A 24836-nucleotide genomic window follows, 5' to 3' on the forward strand; every position below is an offset into this window, starting at 1 on the left:
AAGAGACACCAGAGTACACAGCACCGAGGTCACAGTGAGAAAGAAGCCACCCACAAGCTAGGAGGAGTGGCCTCACCAGACACCAACCCTGCTGACACTTTGATCTTGGTTTTCTAGCCTCTAGAACTGTGAGAAAATAAATTTCTATTATTGCAGCACCCAGTCTATGGTATTTTATTATAGCAATCATAGCTGAGTAATACATAAGGCCATCCTTTTCCATAACCACATTATCAAAATCAGTAAATTAATGTTAAGGCAATACTATTCTCTGTCTACAGACCTAATTCAAGTGTTATAAATTATTAATAGTGTGTTCCCTAGCCATGCCTCTTAGTCTCCTCTAATCTACAACATTTCATCATTCTTTCTTTCTCTTATGATATTGAGACTCATTATATGTACAAGACCAATTATTCTGTAAAATGTTCCTTAGGTTGGGTTTGTCTTATATATTTTTAAAGATTTTATTTATTTATTTTTAGAGAGGGGAAGCAAGAGATAAAGAAAGGGAGAGAAACATCAATGTGTGATTACCTCTCGCGCACCTTCCACTAGGGACCTGACCAGCAACCCAGGCATGTACCCCAACCAGAAATTGAACCTGCGACCCCTTGGTTCACAGGCAGGCACTCAATCCACTGAGCCACAGCAGCCAGGGCAGCTTTGTCTGATATTTTGTTGAGTAGATTCAGGCTATGTATTCCTGGTAGGAATACAACAGAATTGATGTTGTGTCCTTCTCAGTGCATACAGAAACACATGGTGTTAGTCTATCACATTACTGATGGTGTTAAGTTTGATCATTTACTTAAGGTGGTATTGACTAGGTACCTCTACTGCATAGCTATTTTTCCCCTTTTGTAATTAATAAATATATTTCGGGGATCACTTTTGAGACTGTAAATATGCTTCCGTCCAACAATTGTAAAATCCACTAATGTTTTCTTTCTTGATTCATTTACTACTCTTATGGTTGCTAACTGGTGATTTTCTTATTCTATCATTCCTTGTGCATTTATGGGTTTGCTTTCAATGGTTAAGAAGTGCATTCCCTTCTTCTTCATTTCTTTCTTTCTTTATAACAAAATAGACTAATGTATATTAAAGTATGCTGTAATCCATATTTAAATTCTGGTCATACCACATGAACTTCAAATTTGGTGAAAATATATTGATTTGCTTAATGAGATATGGCAATAAGACCAAAAAACTTCAATGAACTTTTATGGAGATAAGATTCCTATAGCTGAACTGGATTTTCTAGCTGATGAACAAGTAGGAATCAGATATGATTGTCTGACATCTAGGTCAGGTAGGATGGAAAATATAAGAGGAGGGGATTTAGAGATGAAAGTGTTGAGTTGAAATTGCAAAAAACTTATTTCAAGGAGAGGTGGTTTGATGTGTGAAACTGAAGCTCAGGGAGGATGCCTGGCAGGAGACGTGGGCTGGAGCGCAGCTGTGTGCTAGGGCAGGCTCCTGCTGGGGCAGAGAGCCAGGTTTTTGTGCATCTCTTCTCAACTTCATCTCCAGTGCTATCACGTGGGTGACCTGGGGTCAGCCATGAAGGGAGAATTTATACCAAAGAGATCAGCAAAGTATACAAATGAAATCATCCCCCCCTGAACGTGAATGAGATCACTTAGTGACAGTGTTTAATAGGAAAATAAAATATGTTAATGATAAAAGGGCATATTAGGGGTGCGTGGAAGAAGAGCCACAGAAGGGCTTCAGGAAAGGATAGCGCAATGTTCAAAGAGAGCTAGAGATGAAGGTTTTCAAAGAATCCAAGAGATTAGAGATTTCCAAGAAAGTTTGATAAACAATGTCACATGTGGCCAAGATGTCTAGTAAGATAAAGACTGAAAGCAGGTTAGAGTTTGATTGTTGGGTGACTTTAGTAGAAGTTTTAGTCTGGTGACTTGAGTAGATGCTGGGTTGAGTTGAGAAGAATTCAATAGCTGCTGAGTGGTGACAGGATAATGACGCAGCTTTTAGAGCCGAGAGGGCGCACATGCCAGGCTCACCTTTGTTGTTAAACATTCCTGCTATATAATAGTCTGTAGTTTTAGACCATAGGAAATGGGAGGTGAAGGAGTAGTTCATTCACCTTCTGTAGGTGCCCTAGCCTACTTTATTTATAAAGGAGGGAACCCATTTAGAGTTTACGTTTGCTTGATTTAATCTTGGTATTGTGGGTCTCCCTATCAATTTTGTCAGAAAATATAGCATAACACTGAAAATAAGTTTCAAAAATAATTCTACTCCTTTATTAAGCTTCACTGTTGTACTACTCGCTGTATTACATACCAGGCCTCTTTGTCTTTTCTGGTTGACAGTTATGTTTTCAGTAGAAAATAATCCTTCTTAAAATAATAACTTGCTCTTTTAAAATCAGTGGTCAGGTCTGTGATTTTTTTGTAGAACCATAAGTAAATAGAATGTGATTTTATTTTTTTACATTTTTATTGTTTTTTAAACAGCTAATTTTAATTTTACATAGCAAAGCAAAACATAAATCTTTAAGCACAAAAATCTTCATGTATTGCATTTAATAGTAGTGTATTCATAGTTATAAGACTTCCTAGATAGTTTTTTTCTTTTTGAAATGAATTTGGAAATCAGGAGTACTATACCACTGCATTTGAATGAAGAAACATGTGCAAAAATATATAAAAATAAATAGGGCAGTTTTAAATTCTAAAATGTAGACTATTTTGTGCTATGCCTGGGGATTTGTTTTCTGAATCTCTGTGCCAATAATATGGTACTAATGGATTTATTTTGCTGCTGCTGAATGATATACTTGATACCTAGTCAGGAAAATCCCTTCTTACAGTTGAATTAGGTTGAATTTACAGTGTGCATGCATTTTAGTTGAAAAAGGAAAAATGTGTATTGAAAAGATATGATCTTACCCTATCCACAATTACTCTTTAAAAAGCAGCTTCTTATATTGGCAATAAAAACACTGTAACAGGTGGGAAAAAAGTAGTTGGAGTTTTATCAAAAATAGTATGGCATATCTGAGCAAGGGACTTCTTCACACATTTTCTGTGTAACTATTGAATTAGAAAAATTCTGTATATTTACTATAACCAGTCATTAGCACTAACAGTGATAGAAAATAATAATGGTAGTCAACAGTGTGTGTGTGATGTGTGTGGGTGTGTATCTCAGACCTTGTGCTAAGTATTCTCATTCACTGTATTTTCTTCCTTAACACTCACTACTGGTTGTAGCTCATAGCTAGGAAATAGGAGAGTCAGCCTTTGGATCCAGGTCTGTCTCTAAAACCAGAGGTATTATACCATTCACACCAATATCTGATCAGTGTATATTTGAGAGTGAGAAAGAGGGTCAAAACAGTAAATAAACAAAACATTTCTCAAAGACCCTAATTTTGGTATTGTTTAGCATTAGGAAAGGAGTCAGATGTAAATTTGTTCAAAGCAATTTAGGCTCAAAATGAAAGAGAAAGCCATGTCGTTATTGTTGTTATAATTGTCATCTTTGGATGTGATGTATGTAGTCAGATGAGATAAAGTACATATATTTCTTCTGATGTGAGAAAATCTGAAATTATTTATGACTATCTCAAGCTGTTAGGAGTTTACAGACATTTGGGGTAATTTTCTTTTTAGTGTAATTATCAACAAAACTTCTCTGGAAATCCCATGTTTTACCCGAAAAAGAGTAAACACGGAGGTGTTTATTTTTTAACCACTCTGTCCTGCCAATACTGTTTTTCCCCTATGAAAGTGATAAGAAATAAATTAATTATTCAGTTTACATGTAAGCTACCCTGTTAGTGCAAACCTCTCAACTCTAATAATTATGAGAGACCATTTGCAAAGCTTGCATCCTTTAGGTATCTTAAATTCTTTTTATTTCCCTTCTTTTATTGGACTTTTTGCTTTCTCTGACTTTTTGAATTGTCTAAAATAGAAAACTGTAGTTAAATTTACCAGCACTTTACAGAAACAACCTGGCAAGAGAGATCATAATTTAGTGTTTATTTATGTTACACACAATTGGCTACAGGTTTTATATACAGAGACATTTTTAGTTGTTTGGGTTTATGTGGAGTTTTGATGAGTATTATTTAGGTTCAGATGATAGAGGGTTTTCTTTAAATTACTTTTCTCTGATTTGGTACAACGATGTTTATCGCAATTTTATAATCTCCTACTTTTTGGAAATCTCATATTAAGTTCCTGGATGCTTTTTTTGCAAGAGTGATGTAAATGCATTTGACTTTGCTTCTTAAACGTCAAAGTTTCCACCGATTTCAATTGTACACCCTCTGCAGTTTGAAACCCTCCAGGCAATTGAATATTAAAGGAAGGAAGCCAAGAGTTCTGATAATTCAGTTGCTGCCAACAGTAACCAAATTCAGCCTGTACTAAGCTCCTTTGTAAAATAAGCTAACTGCAGATGCTGAATATGTGAGTTTTTAACAGCTGTTCTTGTTTTGAGCTTAATGTTCTTTAGTGATGAGGCATCATGGATCAGGAAGAGAGACAAGAGCTTAAGAATGAGATTAGCTTGATTAAAAAAAACTTTTTATATTAAAGTACTTCAAGATTCACAGGAAGACCCAAGATAATACAGAAAGGTCCCAGCCACCTTCATCCAGTTACCCTTAAAGCTCACATTGTGCATATAGCTATAGTACAAGGTCAGATTCAGGAAATTGTCATTGGTACCATGTATGTGTATAGTTCTGAGTTGTTTTATCACACCTGGAGGTTCACTAAAGCACATTACCATCAGGATACCAGATTGTGTTGTCAGTACAAACATGTGCCTGATGCTGTCTCTCTTTACTCTGCCACAAACCCTCAGCCCTGACAACCACTACTTGTATCTCTGTAATTTTGCTACTTTAGGAACATTATATTAATGAAATCATACAGTATGTGGCCTTTTGAGATTGGCTTTTTTTCTTTTAGCATAATGTCTTTTAGATCCATCCAGGTTACTGTGTGTATCATGTTTGTTCCTTTTTATTGCAGTGTGATTTTAGGGGGCTATTATAAACAAACTGTTATGGACGTTTATACACAGGTTTTGTGTGGACATAAATATTCATTTCTCTGGGATAAATGCCCAGGAGTGGGATTGCTAGGTCACAAGGTAAGTATATGTTTCAGTTTTTAAGAAACTGCCTAACAATTTTCCAGAGTGGCTGCACCATTTTATAGTTCCTCTACCATGGAGAAGAGATCCAGTTTTTCTGGACCCTTCGCAGCATTTGGTGTTGTCTCTATTTTTATTTTAGGTGTTCTAAAAGGTGTGTAGAGATATCAGTGTTATCTCATTGCCGTCTTATTTTCATTTCCCTAATGGCTGGTGACATTGAATGACTTGTCTTGTGTTTATGGACCATCCATATACATTCTATAGAGTGATGTCATTTCATTTTCCTTTGCTTGTTTTCTAATTGAATTGTTTATTTGATTTGAAATTTTTTCTGTTGAGTTTGGAGGGTTTTAAAATATAATATAGATACTAATCCTTTGTCAAATAACTATCCTAATTTCTTAAGAACTATACATATTATGGAAAATCCCAAACATGTAGAAGTTAGATAAAAGAATACAATGAACCCTCATTACCCATCTTTCATCTTCAACAATTATCAGCCCCCCTTTCACCCTCAGACTATTTGGAAGCAAATCCCAGATGTCATATCATTTCATTATACATATGACATCAGGACATTAAAATAAAAGGACTCTTCTTTTAAATACAACTATGACAGCACTCTAATAGAAAACATTCTTAATTTTATCAAGTAGCTAATTAGTCATTAAATTTCCCCTTTTTCATATTTTTACTTGTTTGTTCTAGACAGAATACAAATAATATCTGTATATTTAAATTGGTTGATATGCTTCTGAAATCCCGTTATTCCATACGTTCTCCCTTTTTATGCGACCTGTTTTTTCTTTTGTCAAAGACAAGCAGAGCCAGACATCAAAGCAGTGAAAACAGATTCTAATCAGCAATTACTGGTGGTAGGGACTCCATTCAGCATGTGCAGAGGTGACTGGGTGTTGGAAAGGGAGAGAGTTAGGGAGGGGGAGAGTGAAGACTCAAGTGGACAAAGGCAAAGGGGTGGTGGGTGAAAATGAGATTAGGCGAATGTGTCTGCAAGCTGGCAATTGTCAAGCCAGACTTCTGTCCTCCCAGACTGGGAGACAGAGGCTCTGTGCTTTCTGATAATTACATTTCAAAAGAATGGCTTTCAGATCCTTGAGAAAGACACCCCCTGGGTTGTAGGAGACACATATACATTTCCAGAGGACTGAGGAAAGATTTACAATGATAAAACCTTTTTAGTAAATGCTCTAAGAAAGGGAATCAGGGGTCTATCTTCAGGTGTTAACTGGAACAAAACAGTGAATCCTTTTGACAACTCCCCCTGAGCTTTTCTAGAGGGGAGCTCGCCAGGAGGCTGCGCCATCCCTGCACTAGGCTGAAGGCTGCTGGGATTCCTTAAGTTTGGTCAAGTCTCTTAGTTGGATTGCAGTGTTCATGCTGAGTTTTTGCAGTTCTCATTTTTGCCATAGGTTTTGCTTTTGTTTTTTGTTTTTGTTTTTTTGTGTTTTTTTTTGTCCTTCGATGCTTCCCAAAGTCTATGTTTTGATGATTTCATCTCCATGATGTCAATTGATGTGTTCTGTCTGCTGTCTTTCCTGCAAATTGATAGCTGGATCTAGAGATTCTATTGAATTCAGGCTTTCAATTCTTGACTAGAATACTTCATGGATGGTGTTGTGTACTTCCAGGAGAAAGTAAATGATTCTGGTGGTTTTTCTTTTTGTGAAGTGAGTTGCCATAAGCCTAGATTTATTATTTCATAGAGATTGAAAATTTGTGCTGTTCTAATTCTATCATTTTTTCTTCATTTATTAGCTAGAATACATATCAAAAGAAACATTTCTTCATGACGTATTTGGTTACCCTAGGGGTACAGTTCATACAGGCAACACGGGACAAATGCTTGTTTCTTTTGCTTTATTTGCCTATTTGATTCTTGCTGATGCTTATGTGTTAATCGTTGGCCAGTAGAAGTGTTGCTGGTGGAAATGGGATTCTTTTGTAAAGTCACGGGAAATGCATTTTGGGAATCCACACATAGGAAGACTTAAGGCGTAGTGGCGAGGTTGATTGGAGCAAAAACAAAGGACTGCTCCCTGGAACCCGATATCTCACCCACGACCAGGTGGCTCAGCTCTGTCTCACTGCAGAAGTCCTGGGCCTGCTGAGCACAAGTGCCCATCAGGAGGGTCAGGGTCTAGAACCGTAATGCCATCACCCTGGGCCTCCACAGTCCAGCGTAGTTTCTGCTTCTGCTGTGCTCCAGTCTGAGTGGCCACACGCTTCTGTCTAGGCCTGCAGCTGCTATAGAGAAAGAAAGTGAACAAACCAATGAGCTCCAGAAGTTTGTAAGCTTTGATTATAGCTGTTTGGGTTTCAGAAGGGGTAAGCTGTCTTTCAGACTGAATGAGCTTCTTCCTAAATCTCTGTGGGCCTGTGCTGGGCCCTCCCTTGACCTAGTCCCCTTCCTGGATCTTCCAGGATTTTATGCTCTTATCCAATCCAATCTATTCCCCAGATTTTTCCAGGCTACCTGTACCCTTCCCCTTTATGTTGCCATTCTGACTCCTACTGCACATGCCTCAAAGTTCTGCTTCATGATCTGGTGTGACTGCCTGTGCACTTCCCTCCCCTGTGCCGTCTTGGCTTCTGCTGGACATGCGCCCAGCAAAGGAATTTTCCCTGCTGTTTTATATTCCCTGCCCCGCCGCCAGGCTGGCTCCTTGGGAAGATTGGAAAGCTCGTTCTTCCTGCCCCCTCAGGGATTAGCATTTATTTGGCAGAGGATGCTGCTGTCTCCTGGGGAGTTGGTGAATGCTTCAGCTTCCTACATAATTGGACTTAATTTCTGATTCCATTCACCCCCTTCCTTTATTAATAACTAACTAGCTACCTATGCAACCAGAAGCACATACAAAGGACTCTGTACAGTAGTAATGGTTATTGAATTCTTGTTTCTCCCTGTCCTCATTTCCTTTGTGTTGCTTTAATAAAATGATGCCATAAAGAATACCTTATATTGGCTTATTCAAGTAGAAAAAATTTGGTGGACAGCTGGAAAGTGTGGGTGAGAAAATTCTAGTCTCATGTTTTCAGAATTAACAAGCTCAACCAATGAGTAGATATTGTCTACCAGACAGACACTGTTTTGATTAAATTCTTATGGATAAGGAATAGCAATTCTCAGATCAAGAGGGGTGTGTGTGTATGTGTGTGTCCAGAAGAAGAAAATGAAGCTACTTTTTCTTTGAATTCTACAGAATTTATATTTTGGCTGACAGCATTTTTTCTACTTTGCCAGGCTATCCTGTGAGGGGGCTGGCCTGCAGGGTGAGCATCTTCCTAGGCTCTTCCCAGCACCTTCCCAGTTTGAACAGTGAAAGGCCCATGTCCCAGCAAGCTCCTCAGCACTGGGTAGCCTGGACTGGCAGCTCACCCTCGATGAGGATCTAGTCCTATACACGAAAATCTCTAGGATCTGGAGACAGAGTGGAAAAGTTTCCTTTTAGTTGGGCTCAAGTTCATTTTAGGACAGGAAAGTGCATTTCTTAAAATAACCATTTCAAATTGGGCCCTGATGCCAGTGAGGTTTGTAAAGGTAGTGTTAAGACTCCTATAATTAGGATTTTTTAAAATTTAGTTTGATGAATTAAATGCCTACTGTACAAAACAGTGTGCTGAGTCTGCAAGGAACACTCAGCTGAGTTAAAACAGAAACAAATGCTATTCTCCAGTTGAACATTAAGTTACCTTGCACCTGGTTTGCTGACTGGACATATAGTAAAACTGTATTAGTATGCCAGTGAGAAAATGGAATTGGCTGCAAAGAAAATAGAAATGTTAGATTAAACAAGTTGCTGGGAAAGTCTTTAGGACAATGAAGCTGTCTAGTGGGTATTAAATACAGTCATGTGCTGCTTAGTGACAGGGATCCACTCCAAGAAACACATCGTGAGGCGATTTCTTCTTTGCACAAACTTCACAGAGTGTACTTACACAAACAAACCTGGATGGTCTAGCTTACTACACTCCTCAGCTATATGGTATAGCCTGGTGCTCTGAGGCTACAAGTCTGTACAGCATATTTTCTGTACAAAAACACATGACATTAAATCCAGCACAGGAGAAAATGATGCAATCAAGAATCTGGGCAAACACGAGGTATATGAGGCCACTGCCTGTATAAAATGGCATACTGTCTTACAGAAAACATTTTCGATGTAAAGAGCGAATGCACTCTAAATAACGATAAAAATATAGTATCATAAATACATAAGCCAGTAACATAATTGTTTGTTATCAGTTTCAAGTATTATGTACCGCACGTAATTGTATGTGCTATACTTTTAGGTGGCTGGTGAATTAGGTTTGCTTACACCAGCATTCCCAGAAACGAGTAAGTGATGCATTGCACTACAACATTGAGGAGTACAACACGCTAAGCTATAGGAATTGTTTTAGCCCCATTATAATCTTAGGGGACCACGGTTGTATGTGTGGTTGATGGAAATGTTATGTGTTGCATGACTGGTAATAGTGGATTGGGGTTGCTGCTAGGCAATAGCGGACACTTGTAGGAAGTAGAAACGAGTGTGGGCATGGTGTGTGGTAGGTGCCTGATGTTTGAGTCGGGGCATCTTTTGTTCTTTTGGATGAGTTGGGAAAAGTCCCCCGTTCCTCAGGGCAGATGCAGCCAGCTCGGGGCTCAGGGGTTGTTGAACAGAGCACGGGCTGGATTTCATCCTTACAGGTCACGTCACTTCCACCTCCTTAGGCAGCTTCTATGTTGCAGGCACAATCTGCACAACACATCTGAGTATCTGACTTGAGCATCTGAGGTGAATGAAAGGAATCCAGTGAGCAAGAAAAATGTGAAAGCCAAATTGAAACTGGAAAAGCCACCAGAGCTCATGCTATCTGTCACTGCCAAATCCAATAAGCAGAGGCAGAGATTGAATCTTTATGGGTGCTTTATTCAGAAGGCTGGTGATCTGAGAAGATGGTGGGTTAGTACCCTAAAAGAACAGTCTCCCATTTTCCTTCCAGGCCAACGTTTTTTATAGCAGGGAATAAACAAGGTGTGGTGAGGGGGTTTGAAATCCAGGGAGAATTAGGTGGCAGAGACTGTAGCATTCTTGTCCTGGGCAGTTAGTGTTCCCAGGGGAGGGTGGTCATCTGTCTCTCCATGAAACACAAAGGCCCAGATGCCTCCACTTGTCCCCAGGTGGTCATCTTTAACAGTGCCCCCGGAGGTTGGCTGTTTTCCCAGGAGCCAGGATAGGCCTTATCTGTAGGATCTGAAGCAAAAGCTTTAACATACGCATTTCTTACTAGGCTTATAACTATTTACCTTTAATATTTTCCAACTCTTGAGTCCCCTGTCAAAATCAAAGCTTTGCCTTCTAGGAAAATACCATGTTCTCTTTCCCCTCTCCTTCCAGGAAGGAGGGAGCTGATAGAATCTCAGAGAGATCAAGTCCTTTTTCTGTCCTTATCCTAGTTGAATCCCTTAACTCATTTGGTTGTGTGTGTATGTACGTGCGCACGCTCATGTACCATAAAGGCTGTAAGCCATGGGGTTTTAGTGTTTTCAGAAGAGCTGTGATCACTATTTTAATACTGGCTGTTTTTGATGCCTTTGTGGTGGCACTGTGTTGATCCATTTCCATACCTTATCTCATTGAAATCCTTTCGACAGCTGTGTAAGATGGCCAGTTTAGACTGGAGGCATCTGAGACCCAGGGAAATTAAAGGGCTTGTCTAGTCTCCCAGTTTGTACCCGAATGAGCTGTGATCCTATGAGATGCCATGGCCTGTGGTGGTTTCACCCCACGCGGCTGCCCCCACCCAAACATCAAGGGTGCCATCTTTTAAGAGTTTAGCATGAAGAACCCTTAGAAATCTGTCTGGCAACCAAGGCACTATATACAGAGATAATTAAAACTTAGCAAACTGTGACATTGTAACATTATTTTATGAATGTTACTTTGACAAATATAAGTAAAATAAATAAATCCATGTAAATATGTAAATATATATGAATCATGACTGGGGCTGGAATTTCAACTTCCTTTGACAACTTCCCTATTTAGGCTTTTTTTTTTTCATTTCTTTTTTAGTTTTTTTAGTCCTCACCTGAGGGTATTTTTAAACTTATTTTAGAGAGAGAAGAAAGGGAGAAGATATACATATAGAGAGAGGAACATCGATGGGTTGCCTCCTATATGTGCCCTGACCAGGGATTGAACCCACAACCTTTTGGTGTATGGGACAAAACTCTAACCAACTAAATGCCCTGGCCAGGGCCCTGCTTAGGATTTTTATATATTTCAAAATGAGACTCTCAGATCTAGATAGAAATTAGGAGAACATTTAAAAAATTATATAACCAAAGAAGCATTTGAAAAAAAATATACAGAGTTATTGTGGATTTCTGACTTCTACAATACTGATTGACATTTTGCACAAACATTAAATCTCTGTCAATCATCTGAATAATATCTATATGTTATGCATACTCTGCGCTGCACCCAACTGTATTTTCTTAGGCCACCCACTCTGCTGCGGGCCTTTGACCATAGCTCGGCCAGTGCTTTAGGGAGATGATCTATTTTAGGAGAAGCCGTGGTCTGCAGGAAGTCCGGCTGCCAAATATCCTCCTTGGCCTCTGCGTGAACTCCGTGCACGACACCGTGGGTGTTTGGGAGCGTCTGGACTCACGTCTATTGTTATGAGTTGCTGTAGAGCGTGGACATGAGGACTTGGGAAGAGGTCTCTGCAGGGCCCTACATTGGAGAAAGTGACTTTGTAAAGATTTAAGTGACACTTCCTGCTCTCTATGCCCTAAATCTAAGCTGTCTGGACAAACAGCACAGCCCCCCCGCCTAAGTTACTCACCCAGCAACAAGCATAAGAATGGGATAGAGAGAGACTCAGCTGGGCCAGCCTGGCCTGCATTCTACAGGCGTCTGACGACTGAGTAGGGGGAAATGTGTGCTCACCTGGAGCACAAGGTGACCTCTCCCACTAGCAGTGGTTGTCTGGTCTACATCCTGGGTACTGACTGCAAGGTTTGAAAATCTTAAAGAGCAGGTCAGAGGTGGGACTTTGGCAGAGGCTGTCCTGTTTTTAGGTACAATTGGGGCCTGGGGCAAGCAGCCCCAACATACCCAACATTGGCATATTGATTATTTTGAATTAAAGTTACTTGAAAAGCAAACAGTGAAAAGTAATGGAAGGAAACTTGACTTGGCATAATGAACACACAATACAGTATACAGATGATTTATTATAGAATTGCACACCTGAAACATAATTTTATTAGCCAATACACCCCAATAAATTCAATAAAAAGGGGGCAAAAAGAAGGGTACATTGACCCTCCTTTGTCTCCTTGAATGCAGGGAATAAATCCTGTGAATGGTGCCCTCCTGGCTTTGGGGGGTGGTGGGGCTGAGGCAGACATCCTTGGCAATGCAAATTAAGGAATTCAAGACTGAAGAGTCTATATGAACAAACCTTATCACTAGTTTAATAATTTGCCATCCAAACCAAAACTTTGGTGTCTTACTTATGAATGCTCAAGCCTAATTTTCTTTGTCCTGCCATATCCTCCTAAATTTATTGTTTCTTTGTCTAAGTGGTATAAAAAAACCGCTTGCTTTGATCATTTCTCTGAGCATCATTTATGATTTCCTGCGCGTACATATTGAATTGGATTTTTCTGTCAGTTTTATTGTTAGTCCAGTCATAAGAACTCAAGAGGGGCTGGGAGGAGGGTGCAGTTTCCCTCTCGCCTCCACAGGGTCTGAAGGGCCCTACTGACAAGGGCGGCACCAGGTGAGGACTCAGGCAGGCCTAGGGGAAAAGGACATGTCGAGGTCACTTTGCTTTTGTGGCTGAGTAAACAGGAGACAGAATTACATTAATCTGTGGCTGTTTAAATTTTCAGGTTTTGAAGCTCTAGGCCAGCATTCCTTTATTTAGATCTCAGGCACTTGACTGAAACGCAGTGAGGAGTGACCAGGGGAAGGGAACGGGGCTGCCCTCGGTGTTTGCAGGGAGCCTTGTTGTCCGAGGGGGGCTGTGCTCAGCCCAGTCCCTGTGCAGCGGCCTGGGCACCTGCTCTCTCTGCCCCTCTTGGCTTCTGCTGCTCTCTCCCTCTCTCGCCTTCTCTGTGCTCCAGGCCCAGGTCAGGCCTCACCTCTTCCCTGCAACTTCTCTTCTTTTTCCAGCCCATGGTGATTTCTTCTTTTACTGAACTGCTTTAGTCCTTTGTTACGTGCACTCCTTGGGGCAGTGCAGGAAGTACAGGAAGGCCATGTGGTGTAGTGTGGAGGGTTCTGGCTTAAGAACCAGATGCACAGGTTTATGTTCTAGTTCTGCTAATTACTGGCTCTATGATCCCAGGCAAGTTTATTCACTGCTTTATGCCTCAGCTTCCCCATCTGTAAAGTAAGGATAGAAATAACACCTGCTTCATAGTTGTTCTTTGTTGTTGTATGTTTAAAAAATTAATACATGTGCTTAGAACAGTCTCTAGCTCATGGTTTTCACTTGTTGAGGAGGAACAGATTTTTCTCTGCTCTTTTAGGTTCTTCTAGCTGATCTAATAATCAAATCAACACAAGGCAGGTTAATGAGAGAAAATAAGCAAATCTGGTTATATATGCATGTATGGACTCACGTGTGGGCCCGCTTACATGAGAGAGTTAGAGACTCCACATACGTGAGAACTTCAAAGACAGAAAGGGACGATGAGGTTCAGATGGCATTCTGAGCTCGAAGGTGAAGGGCCTTGAGATTTCAAGGGGAAGAAAGGCATTCACAGGACGATGAAAAAAGCAGAGGTTCAATAAGTAGAAGTTTGCCTTGCCCCATAGACAGGTCATAAAAAGTTATTTATGGTGTTAACTTTTAATTTGGGCAAGGTCCCAAATTAAAATTTTTTAAGGGAAAGGTAAAAGTTGTTCTTCAGCCCACAGGGTCTTGATTGCCTTCAGCTGAAAATAATCCACATGCCCAAGTAGGACATCTTGGTGGGGGGTGTTGTGAACCCCTTCACACTAAAAAAAATGTTAGCTGATATTTAAATGTTAAATGTTTGCATTTATTCCTTTCATATATTACTTCTAGGACTTAGTTCCCAATATTTTGCTTGTTAAGCTGAATATTGCTGTTAGAATAACTTGTCATTTTTCAAAGCGATGAAGTCGCAGTGGCCTTTTTGTTAATTTCCTAAATTGATCAGGTATATACTGGTATCCTGAATTTTCATGAAACATATGTTATTGGTGTGTTTCTGCTTCTGAGTATAGAAGTTGAATGCAGATATTCTCTTGAGAATGTGAAGGCAGAGATTAGTAGGCAGTCATGTGAGAGGCAGCAGAGTATTGGTGGTTAAGAGCACAGTCCACATTTGTATTCTTACTTACCTCTCTTACTGCTTGTGGGGACTTGGGACAAGTTACTTGACCATTAATGCCTCAGTTTCCCCATTTGTAAAATGAAGATATTAGTAGTGTGCCTCATAGAAATGTGCTAAGGATTAGTCATGTAAGAACTGTGCCTAGGACACACAATAGGCATCATTCAGCAGTAGCTGCTATGGTTTTTGTTGTTAACAGCAAGTGTGTTTCCCCAGTTTACCAGGACAGTCTCAATATTAAGTAGTCTTTTTCACTAGCTTAATTTTAATTGAATTTATTAGCCCATTTGATGCTGGAAAGGGACCAGGACTGAGGAGGGTCTGCCCTGGCATGTTCTGGAATGTGTGGGTTCTTGACTTTGTGCAGGAAAGATTGTGTGACACGAGTCCAGGTGATTTTGAGAGTACACTTATTAAAGCTGGAGACAGTGAAACTAAGGAAGGGCTTAAGATGGAAGACACAGGATCAGAACAGCAAGAGTGGGCCTAGACTGGCCTGTGTTCGCCCTTGGAAACATGAGGCAGAGTCAAGCTGAGGCAAGGCTGTGTTGGCCCTTTAGAAAGAAAGTCACAGAGGCAGCAGGAGTGAGCCAGCTGGGCTGCGTGGACTCAGGAAACAAGGTACAGAGGCATGAGAAGGGCCCTTGGAGACAGGTGCAGGAGGTTAGTCCAGTACAAGCTGCCACGGACCGATGCTCCCCTGGTTGCAAGTCTCCTGGGAACCTTTAGAGCTTTAGGAGAAAGAAAGCAAAGAAAGACACCTGAGGAAATTAGAAGAGGTGCAGGCATCCTCCAAGGAGAGTACATAGCAGATCCTTTGTATTAAGGGCTTTTATCTGTTTTCTAAAGGTGGGAATTTTAGGGGAGGTGTCAAAAGAGGATCTCAATAGAATATACATCGACTTTTCAGTCATGTCTTTTGATATGCCGATACATCAAGATCAGTGAATAGAGGGATCAGGGTCATTCTCTGGTCAGTTTCACCTTCAAAGAATGTCACCGAAAAGGGACCTGGACTGAGGTGGGTCTGTCTCTTCATGGTCTGGAATGTGTAAACCATTTGCTCCTAAGTCTCCTTGGTTAGGAAAAATAAGACCTTGGGATTTATTTTATAGCTGTAAACGACTCTGATGTCTGTTTAACTGTGTGTCTCAGTTTCCCCATCTGCTTGCCAAGGAATTTTCCTAGCTTCTTACTATCCTGCCTCATAAATATTCCAATAAGAGATTTAGAAAATGTGATTATATTATTATTGATTGTTTTTTAAATATATTTTTTAAAGATTTTATTTATTTATTTTTAGAGAGAAGGGAAGGGAGGGAGAAAGAGAGGGAGAAAAATATCAATGTATAGTTGCCTCTCACATGCCCTCTACTTGGGGCCTGGCCTGCAACCCAAACATGTGCTCTGACTGAGAATTGAACCAGTGACCCTTTGGTTCACAGGCCCACACTCCATCCACTGAGCTACACCAACCAGGGTATAACCAACCAACAGGCCAACCAACAGTTTTTACTGTTTTTCTTAGTGTAAAAGTTTACTTGTGTTCTGCAGAACTGTGTATTGCTAGTAGCAGTAATTTCATTTACATGAATTTCTTAGAGTCTCTAGTGTGCAACAAGTTTGGACTGGTAACAAAAAGTGGGGCAGGGGGAATACACAACAAATGCTGTCTCACAGCATGGTGGAAGAGGAGGCCACCCAGCCATCAGAAGACTCGGTTCTGATTTGGGATTCACGGCTAAGTAAAGTACGTAAGAAAAAACACCCAAATCATGCTGCAAAATAAATATAACAACACAAACTTTTCTTTTTTCTTTTTTCCTTATTTTTCAGTGTATCAGGTTCTATTCTTTTTTCTTGCACTTTTATTATTTTAATTATTTTATTTTAGTTTTTTCTTTTCCTTTTTATTGAATTTATTAGGGTGACACTGGTTGACAAAATTACACAGGTTTTAAATGCACGATTTCATAACACATCATCTGTACACTGTATTGTATGTTTACCTCCCCAAGTTAAGTCTCCTTCTATCACCATTTATCTCCCCTTTACCCTCCTATACCTGCCCCCACCCACCCTACCCCCAGCAATCACCACACTGTTGTCCCTGTCCATGAGTTTTTCTCTTCCTTTTTTTTTTTGCTCAACCCCTCCATCCCCCTCACCAGCTCCCCAACTCCCCTCCCCAACACATGCTCTTTGTACTAATCCTTATGGTAAGGTCTCTCTGCCAACTTGGACTAGAACCTCTCCTCTATTTCTGAATCTGATATCTCAGAAACTTTCAGTATAACTATTGTTCACTATTTCCCCATTGGAGCTACTGGGCCTTTTACTCTTTGTTTTGGACCTCAGAGTGTTATGCAATGCTGACACTTCTGTGCTGGAAGGTGGATTGGGTCATCTCTGTGTAAAGCCCCTCACTGGCTGCTCATTGCCATCAGAATGATGTCCAAACTGCACAATGAAATGCGAAATCTTATAGTGAAGTGGCTCCTGCTCCTGCTTCACCACTCTGCCAGTATTAGATCCTGTAGCTGGAGTGAACTTTTACTTCCTTTGTATTGTTTGCCCTTGCTCTATCCTAGGCCTCCGTACATGTGTCTTATTCCTTTTCTGTCCACCTAATTCACCTTTCATCTTCCTCAGGTGTCAGCTTCATTGTCATTCTTTTGGGGCATCCTTATCTGTCCTACTTTCTGTCTCTGTTTGCTGCTTCCCTCTGTGGGGTGAGCTGGCTAATCATTCCACAGTGCAGTGGCACTCTCTCAGCTCTTTTCACACTCTCCTTATAGTCGTCTTTTCTTACTGCGAGTTTCTGAATCAACCCACTGCCCATGGAGCTTGCTTTTTACCTGCAGCAACCATCGCATACATTGACCTATAAAAGGATACTTCTTAAAAGACTCTAAGAATTGTGTACTGGCTCAGTTCATTTATTTGGATAAAAAAGTTTTATTATAAGTCTTATTATAGCCTATATGAACTGATGATATTTTTAATTTCATAGAAGTCGTGTTGGTAAAATGCAGAAATGCCATTTAATAAATAACCTACATTGACATTGTGATGAATAAAACAGCTCCATTTCATTTGTATGCTGCATAGAGTAGTGGTTGCCTTGGTTTTAGATTTGTATCTCACCTCTGCCACTTTCTAGATTCTTCAGCCTCATTCACAAGATGGGGATGAGTGTGGACTTATCACAGGTGGGCACGGGTAACCAGGTTCTTGGTGGTCACAGACGAAGACTTGAACCTAACACAGAGTTTATAGCAGAAAGAGGGAGAGCAGATTTATTAAGTGATAGTACACTCCACAGAACATGGGAGCAGGCCAACTCTCAGCAGAGATTGACCTCAGGGGCTGGAGGGATTCTGTTCTTACAGGGTGGATCTTTCCTGGCTAGTTTTCGTGGGCTTTTATTTCACATGTACAAGTAATTATATTACTTTAAAGCTGCTGCGCTTGTGGGCTTCCATGATTTTCCTTCATTGGCCACCAGAAAAGGGGGTCACACAATGTTAATTTATTATAATGCTACTATAATGAAGCAGGGGTCAGGTAGCATCTTCTGTGTGGGTACAGTCATGATTCGCCATGATTCAGCACTTTGCTAGAAAGCGGGATAACCTTTCTTAGAATAGGGTCTCTGTCCTGTGTCATTGTCCTTTATCTTAGCCTTGGGGCACCTCTGGAGTTTCCTCTTACTTGACCATCTTCTGCCTCAGACTCACAGAGCTGGTATGAGGATTAAATAAAATTAAAAAGGTAATGTGCTTAGCACAGTGACTGGCACATATTAAATGTATACAGTATTCCCTCTAATTAATGAATTGAAACTTACCTAGGGCTTTTAAAGACAGAAGGGTGATATCACCAAAGCTAAATTTTTGCTATTACATGTAGAAACAATATAAACTAGACCATCTGACTAAATTAATGAAGCTTAAACTCATTGACCTTTGACAATGAAGGACTGTGACCTTTTGCAAGTCAGTTACCATTCCTATACTGTATTTTCTTCCACCTGTAAAACTACCTGAGCTGTTTTGAGTCCTTCCAGTTCTAAATTTGATTTTCAAATGTCTAAGAGAACTGAAATCATATTCCCTTGTGTCTTCTCTGACTTTATTTCCACCTTTTATATGTGATAATCTAAGTAAATATTTCTTTGTAAATATAACATACTGGTCAAGAGTTTAACATTTATGGATGAGAATTCTATGACAGCCACAGAATGGGGTATTGAGAGTCAGTTTTGGCTTCTGAGTAGATAGAACTGAGAAGTGCATCCTTGTCCTTAGAATAGTTCCTTCTCTTCAAAATCTGCATTTAAATATCAAAGAAGACATCAAAGGTTGTTCTGCTTTTCTGTAGAATGCCTTTGGTTATTAAGATTTAGATGAAGCACTTTATAGTTTCAAGGAGAGTGCATTAAAGAGAGAACCCAACCCCACTTAAATTTCCTTTATTGCTTTTGTTAAGCTTATAATCTTTTTCTAATGTAAGCTTCATCTTTGTTACTGTGGTCAACTGAAAAATCGTGTCCTTGTGTTTCAAAGAGAAGCAGATTTCTAAAAAGCTTTGAATTCAATTTTTTCCGGTCATAGTATGTGACTATTGATCTCCTTTATTACTTTGATAGAGCAGGAGAAATTGAATTAGTATGACTAATGTTCTAGAAGGAATTTGGCAAATAGCTTTTTATATTTTATTGGTACAATGTTAAATAGTAACAGCTCTTTGTATCCGAGCTGTGTGCCACTGGAGCTGTATGTATTAAGGCAAAAATCATCAGGTTTTAGGAGATTCTGAGAAGAGCTGGAAAGTATAATACAATATCTTCATTTAAACCACCAGGATTTAAGGTAAGGGACACAGTACCACTGAATTAGTGTTCTTATTTTGGATCCTGGTGTAGCATTAGGTCCAAAAAGAAAGGGGGTTGATTTGTTAACAGCAAACCTATACGAGAATGTTAGACCTCAGTCCTTGAGTTTGGCTAAGAAAAGAATTCAGAGCCAAGGAATTAAAATACAAGCAAAAGTTTCTTTAGAAAGTCACATGAGTAGAAGAAGTGAGCCAGCTCAGCTGGGCTGCATGGAGTCAGGAAACAAGTTATAGAGGCAAAAGAAGGGCCCTACGCTTAGGAGAAAGAAAGGCAAAGAAAATGTGTCCAAGGGAAGGAGAGAGGGAATGGCAAGGGCGGGCATGCTCTAGAGAGAGGGTGAGTATGCTGGGTCCTTCATCTTAAGGGCTTTTATCTGGAGGTCTCAGGGGAGGATCTCACTAGAATATTCATCAGCTTTCCAGGTGTGTCTCAGAGTCATGGTCTTCACTGATTGGTCAGCATCAGGGCAGGGGATTAGTAGTCATTGCAGCTGGTCCTGATGTCGGCCATGGAATCGCCCTGCCTGGACTTGCTGCTTTTCTGGGCCTGGAGCTGAAACACAGCTGAGTCCTAGACATCATTACTGGGCTTAATGCTTAAGGAAGTGGTCGTGCGAGGGCTTGTGTGGGATTCATTGGAGGCTGTTCTCCAGCCCCCTTATTCCTCCTCTGGGGGGGTACCACATGACTAGTGACATGCCAGGGGAGGAAAGGTCAGGAGAGGGTCCGAACCACATGACCAGCAATATGATAAGTCAGGGGTCTAAAATGCATGACCAATGATAGACTAGGGAAGGAAAGTTCACCCTGGGGGTGAGGTCACACCTATAATGGTCTGTTACTAGGCAGCTGGGCTTTCCACCCTGGTGGCCTTTTGTACCTGGACTGTGGTTCCTGCTCTACTCAGGTTGTTCCTGCTAAATCAGATTGGAGGCAGATAAGTATTTTTAAAATTCTGTTTGGGTCCTTAAGCATTTACTGATCACCCTACTGTAAGTTATCAATTATCTGTTGACACAATAATTCTGCATTAACAAAGTTAAATGACTTAAAATAATAAGCATTCATTCAACTCTCAGGATTATGGCTGGGTGATTCAGGTGGCTGCTTGTCCTGGTCTCGGCTGAGGCTTCTCAATGGGCTTTGAGGCCTGAGGAAGTCTGGAGGATGCCCTTCAGGAGGGAGTCATATTTAGCTCTGACTGTTTAAAGATGACCAACTGAAAAGGCAGATGTTAATAGAAAATTGGGGTCAGAAAAATAGAAAATTTTAGGTGTAGAGGTGCACAGTTTAGGGCATTTACTTTGGATAATCATGATTTTTGCTTTTGTTTGCCTAAAATCACACATTGTTAAAAATGCAGAATTTGATAAAGCCAGTATCCTTGTTTAAAAAAAATTTCAGTTGAGTATATTTAAAGATTGTATTGCCTTTATTCAGTGATTCATGGAATCAGGCAGTTTCCCACCTAGCAAACAAATACAAGGGCCCTTCTGGGAGCTGTATGAAAATGAAAGACTTTCCCAGGCAGAAGGTGTGGGGCTGGGAAGTTCTACCAGAGATTGGGTTGTGTTGCCTCCCTTCAGAGGACAGCAGGGGTCTGTCGGGCAGATCACCTCGCTAGTGCTGACCAGGTGGGCTGGTTTAGAACTCCACGCCTGGGGGAGCTGGACACTCTAATTAAGTTAGGTGGTGTTAAGTCTTGGTGTGGTGATGTGGGCATAATACACAAAGTGACTACAATTGGGGCCTGTTGTCTCTTTTTTTCCCCAAGCTTATGTTAAAATAATTTTTTATGGCAACAACGTGAATGGGCCTTGAGGTTATTATGCTAAATAAAGTAAGTCGGCTGGAAAAAGACAGATACCATATGATTTCATTCGTTTGTGGAATGTAACAATGAAAACAAAGCAAAGGAACAAACAAAACAAGCTTACAGAGGCAGACAGCAGATTGGCGGTTAGCGGAGGGGAATGGGGTGGAAGGAGGCAAACAGGTAATGCCGTTCGATGGTGTGATGTGGATGGTAACTCGACTTGGTGGTGAGCATGAGGTAGTACACACTGTTGACGATTTGTAATGTTGCACACCTGAAACTAATATAATGTTATAAGACAATATCTCCTCAATAAAAAGAAATTACAAAATAAAGTTTTTTTTGATATGCAAATTATGAACGGTCTACTCAAGTGGTGATCAACTAATATTTGCTTCCTCCTAATTCCTTAAGCATTAAAAATTTTTAATAGGTTTCTCTCTCTTTTTCTTCTTTCATAATTTATGATGTCATCCATTGGTGAAACATCCAAATATAACACTAGTTTATCCCTGAAGGGGACTGTGAAACCATTTACTCCAGCTTTTATCGATAAAGGAAAACAAACAAACAGGAGCTTGTGTGGACTCATCCTAGCAGAGGAGTTGGAAGCATAGAATAGAACACTGGACCCTTAGTTTCCATTTTAGTGGTTCCCTTCGTGGTTTAATTTTGTTGTTGGGATTTTCTCTAGCTTCCTGGGAAAATAAATCAGTGATGGCATTTGCATAGTGCCTTATAAGCCACCTTCAGATACTTTAGTTTGTGGTCGAAATAAATAGCTGACAGAATCTGATACAATAGTTAAGTATTACTTGTAATTTTTTGGTCTTCTCTGTAAAACAAACAAACAAAAAGGAATTATAATGTTCTGTCTCAATAGAATTGTTCTGCCAACAATAGAATTATTGTAAGTAGTACATAAATTGCTACAGTGTAATCACTTAGGCACATATTCATTCTTTTCTATTTTTATTATTGTTAATGTTGTTATTATTAGTTATTGTTTATATCTATTTCACAGACTACACATAGATGCTGGATGAATGGGGTCAATTCTCTAGTCCAGTTTTGTTGTGTGGGGGGGGGAAGAGGAAGGCACGTGTCCTTGGGATGTTCCCTGTGTGAGCTGAGGGATCTCAGCCTCTGATCTTGTGTTTAGCGAAAAAGGGAGCCATGTTATTTTGGCATGTTTCCTTATTTAATGTTGGTAAGCAACTAAAAATAGAAGGCTTAAAAGAAGGTCATTTTGTCAACCACTGCTCTCTGCATCATTCTTGGCTCCCGTTGCTTTAGGATGCTGCATTTTAAGAATACATTATTTGGTGCCTAAAAGGAAATGGAATTTCTCATGGAGGAAGGATTTCTAAACAAAGGGACAACTTATAAATATAACTCACAGAAATAGCCATCATAGTGAGCTTGCAGTGAAACAAAATATGAATTTGCCAAAGTTTACCATTGGAAAAATTCCTAAACCCTGTGGTTTGTTGTTTTATAGAAAGGAAACCACTCCTAAGTGTTACACTGTGTTAAAATAAACCAGCAAAAGAGAGAGCCTGAGAAATGAAGCTTCCAGAAGCAGACCAACCCAAAAAGCCCCCCTTCCCATTCAGATGTATGGTAACTCCAGCCTCCCCTGGCACGTTCGCCCTCCCACACTGCCGTTCCCCTCTCCACAGCCATTTAGCTTATGTAAGGGAATAGCAGAAATACCCAGGGTTGGTCTTTGTTGAGTTATTCTGAAAACGATACAGGTGGAGCTGAGAGAGCATGCTTACCAGGGATTTAATCTTTTTGGAATCACAGACCAAGTTAACAGTGAAGATTAGAGCTAAGGAATTGGGCTCGGGAACATACACGCATGCCAACATACACAAAACCTCGCGGACAGCTTCAGGATGTGGTGGGCTCCCGGAAGCCTGTTTCAGGACTCGAGTGATGCAACTGTGTTGTGAAGGTCGACAGTGTCCCTGGGTTTCCTCCTTGCCCAGCTCTCTTTTGAGAGCTAAGTGAGAAGAAAGGATTTAAATGTGGTACTTGAGGATGGATCCAGTCCAGAAATTGCAAAAAACTGACTCAATATAGTTTTGGGGGGCTCACCTTTTCTCCACTCATTAAATACATGAAAAGTCAGATTCTCAGCTGTTCATGAACCAGGAAAGGAAAAGGGAAGCAAAAAGGAAAAGACCTGCCTCTTGAGTGACACTGTCACTTCCTAACAGTGCCATTTGGACATATTTTTTTATCTGTCCAAACAAGACAGAAGAACTACATATATTTTGTAAGCAATTGTAAAGGTGGACATTTCTTTCTGATGCTAACCCACTCAGGTTTTACAAAAGAATCTCTATTCTATAGAATAGCCCCATTGTGTGAGAAGACCTTATTCAAATGTAAATTTTAAGGTATTCTGGGGAGAGATACTTTGAAGGGAAATTGGATTAAAAAGAGTAATAGAAAAAAAAAGAAAAAGGATAAGGGTGATAAGTTGGAAAATGCTTGCTGGATGATGCCATTTGATTTGACATTTTCCCCTCCATTCTGTACTTTAAAATACAGAAATTTGCTTGTAGGTGAAAATGCCTTGCTTTAGTTTTTTCCTAGGGGTTTGTTGATAGCCACGTCTTGCTTCCCTTTCATTGTCTTTATTAAAGCCAGCTATATTTTGCCATGTATAATGCACAGTTTTTTGCCCAAATTTTGGAGGGTAGTACTGACTATCTATATAAATATTTTTAGTCCTTTACTGGTGCTTATGTGTTAAAAGTGTAACTCTAAAAAGTAATAATGATATCTGTATGCAAAATAATGCTCTGGAATACCATAATTGGTTTTGTTTCTAAACATACATAAATAAGAAATTGAATTAAAATATTAAAATGGAAGATTTCTTTCCCTGAAAGTTTGGGCCAAAAGTGTAGATGCACAGCATACACGGCAAGATAAGGTGCGTGTCCTCTGTGTGGATACGTGGAGCTCCCACTGCATGCGAGCGAGTGCCCCGTGGCAGATGCAGGGTCTACGCGGGTTCCTGCTCCCCTGGAAGTCCGCATGCTTATAACCTCGTTTGGTTCCAGAGGCCATAGGCAGGCGAGAGAATGATCCACTGCGTGCGGGCGAGCTCTGATCCCACCACCAGGGCTTACTGACTTTGTTACCTTGGATAAATGACCTAATTTCACACAGCCTTGGCATCCTCGGTTTTCAGGGTTAAGATATTTGTGAAATGTTTTGTGGCTGGAAGACATTGTACTTCTCAAATTGCATTGGAAAAAAACTCCTACTTTGTTTAAGATCATCCCTGTGACTGGTATATTCGCCAGAGTGCCTGGCTTATTGGGGTAGTTAGGACTTAGAGCCAATAGTGCTGGTAGGTCTTGTTCCATGTATTATTTGATTTATTAGTCATAACTTTTCTTTGAAGTAGATACTATTATTATACCCCCTTTTACAGGTGAGAAAAATAGATGTGCAGGGAGGTCAAAAACTTGCCCAAAGTCCTCCACAAAGGAAGCAGCAGAGCAGGGGGTTGAATCCCAGGTGGCCTGACTCTGGAAGCCACACACACTTTTCCGGCCTTTC

At 40.2% G+C, this 24836-nt stretch overlaps 1 protein-coding gene across 2 annotated transcripts in view; it reads left to right on the forward strand.

The window, feature by feature from the left end:
• The window catches only part of TMTC1 (transmembrane O-mannosyltransferase targeting cadherins 1), a 234511-nt gene that overhangs the window by 93630 nt on the left and 116045 nt on the right, over positions 1-24836 (forward strand). The window lies entirely within an intron of this gene.

Source organism: Phyllostomus discolor, chromosome 2, assembly GCF_004126475.2.
Source record: "Phyllostomus discolor isolate MPI-MPIP mPhyDis1 chromosome 2, mPhyDis1.pri.v3, whole genome shotgun sequence".
Taxonomy (NCBI): domain Eukaryota; kingdom Metazoa; phylum Chordata; class Mammalia; order Chiroptera; family Phyllostomidae; genus Phyllostomus; species Phyllostomus discolor.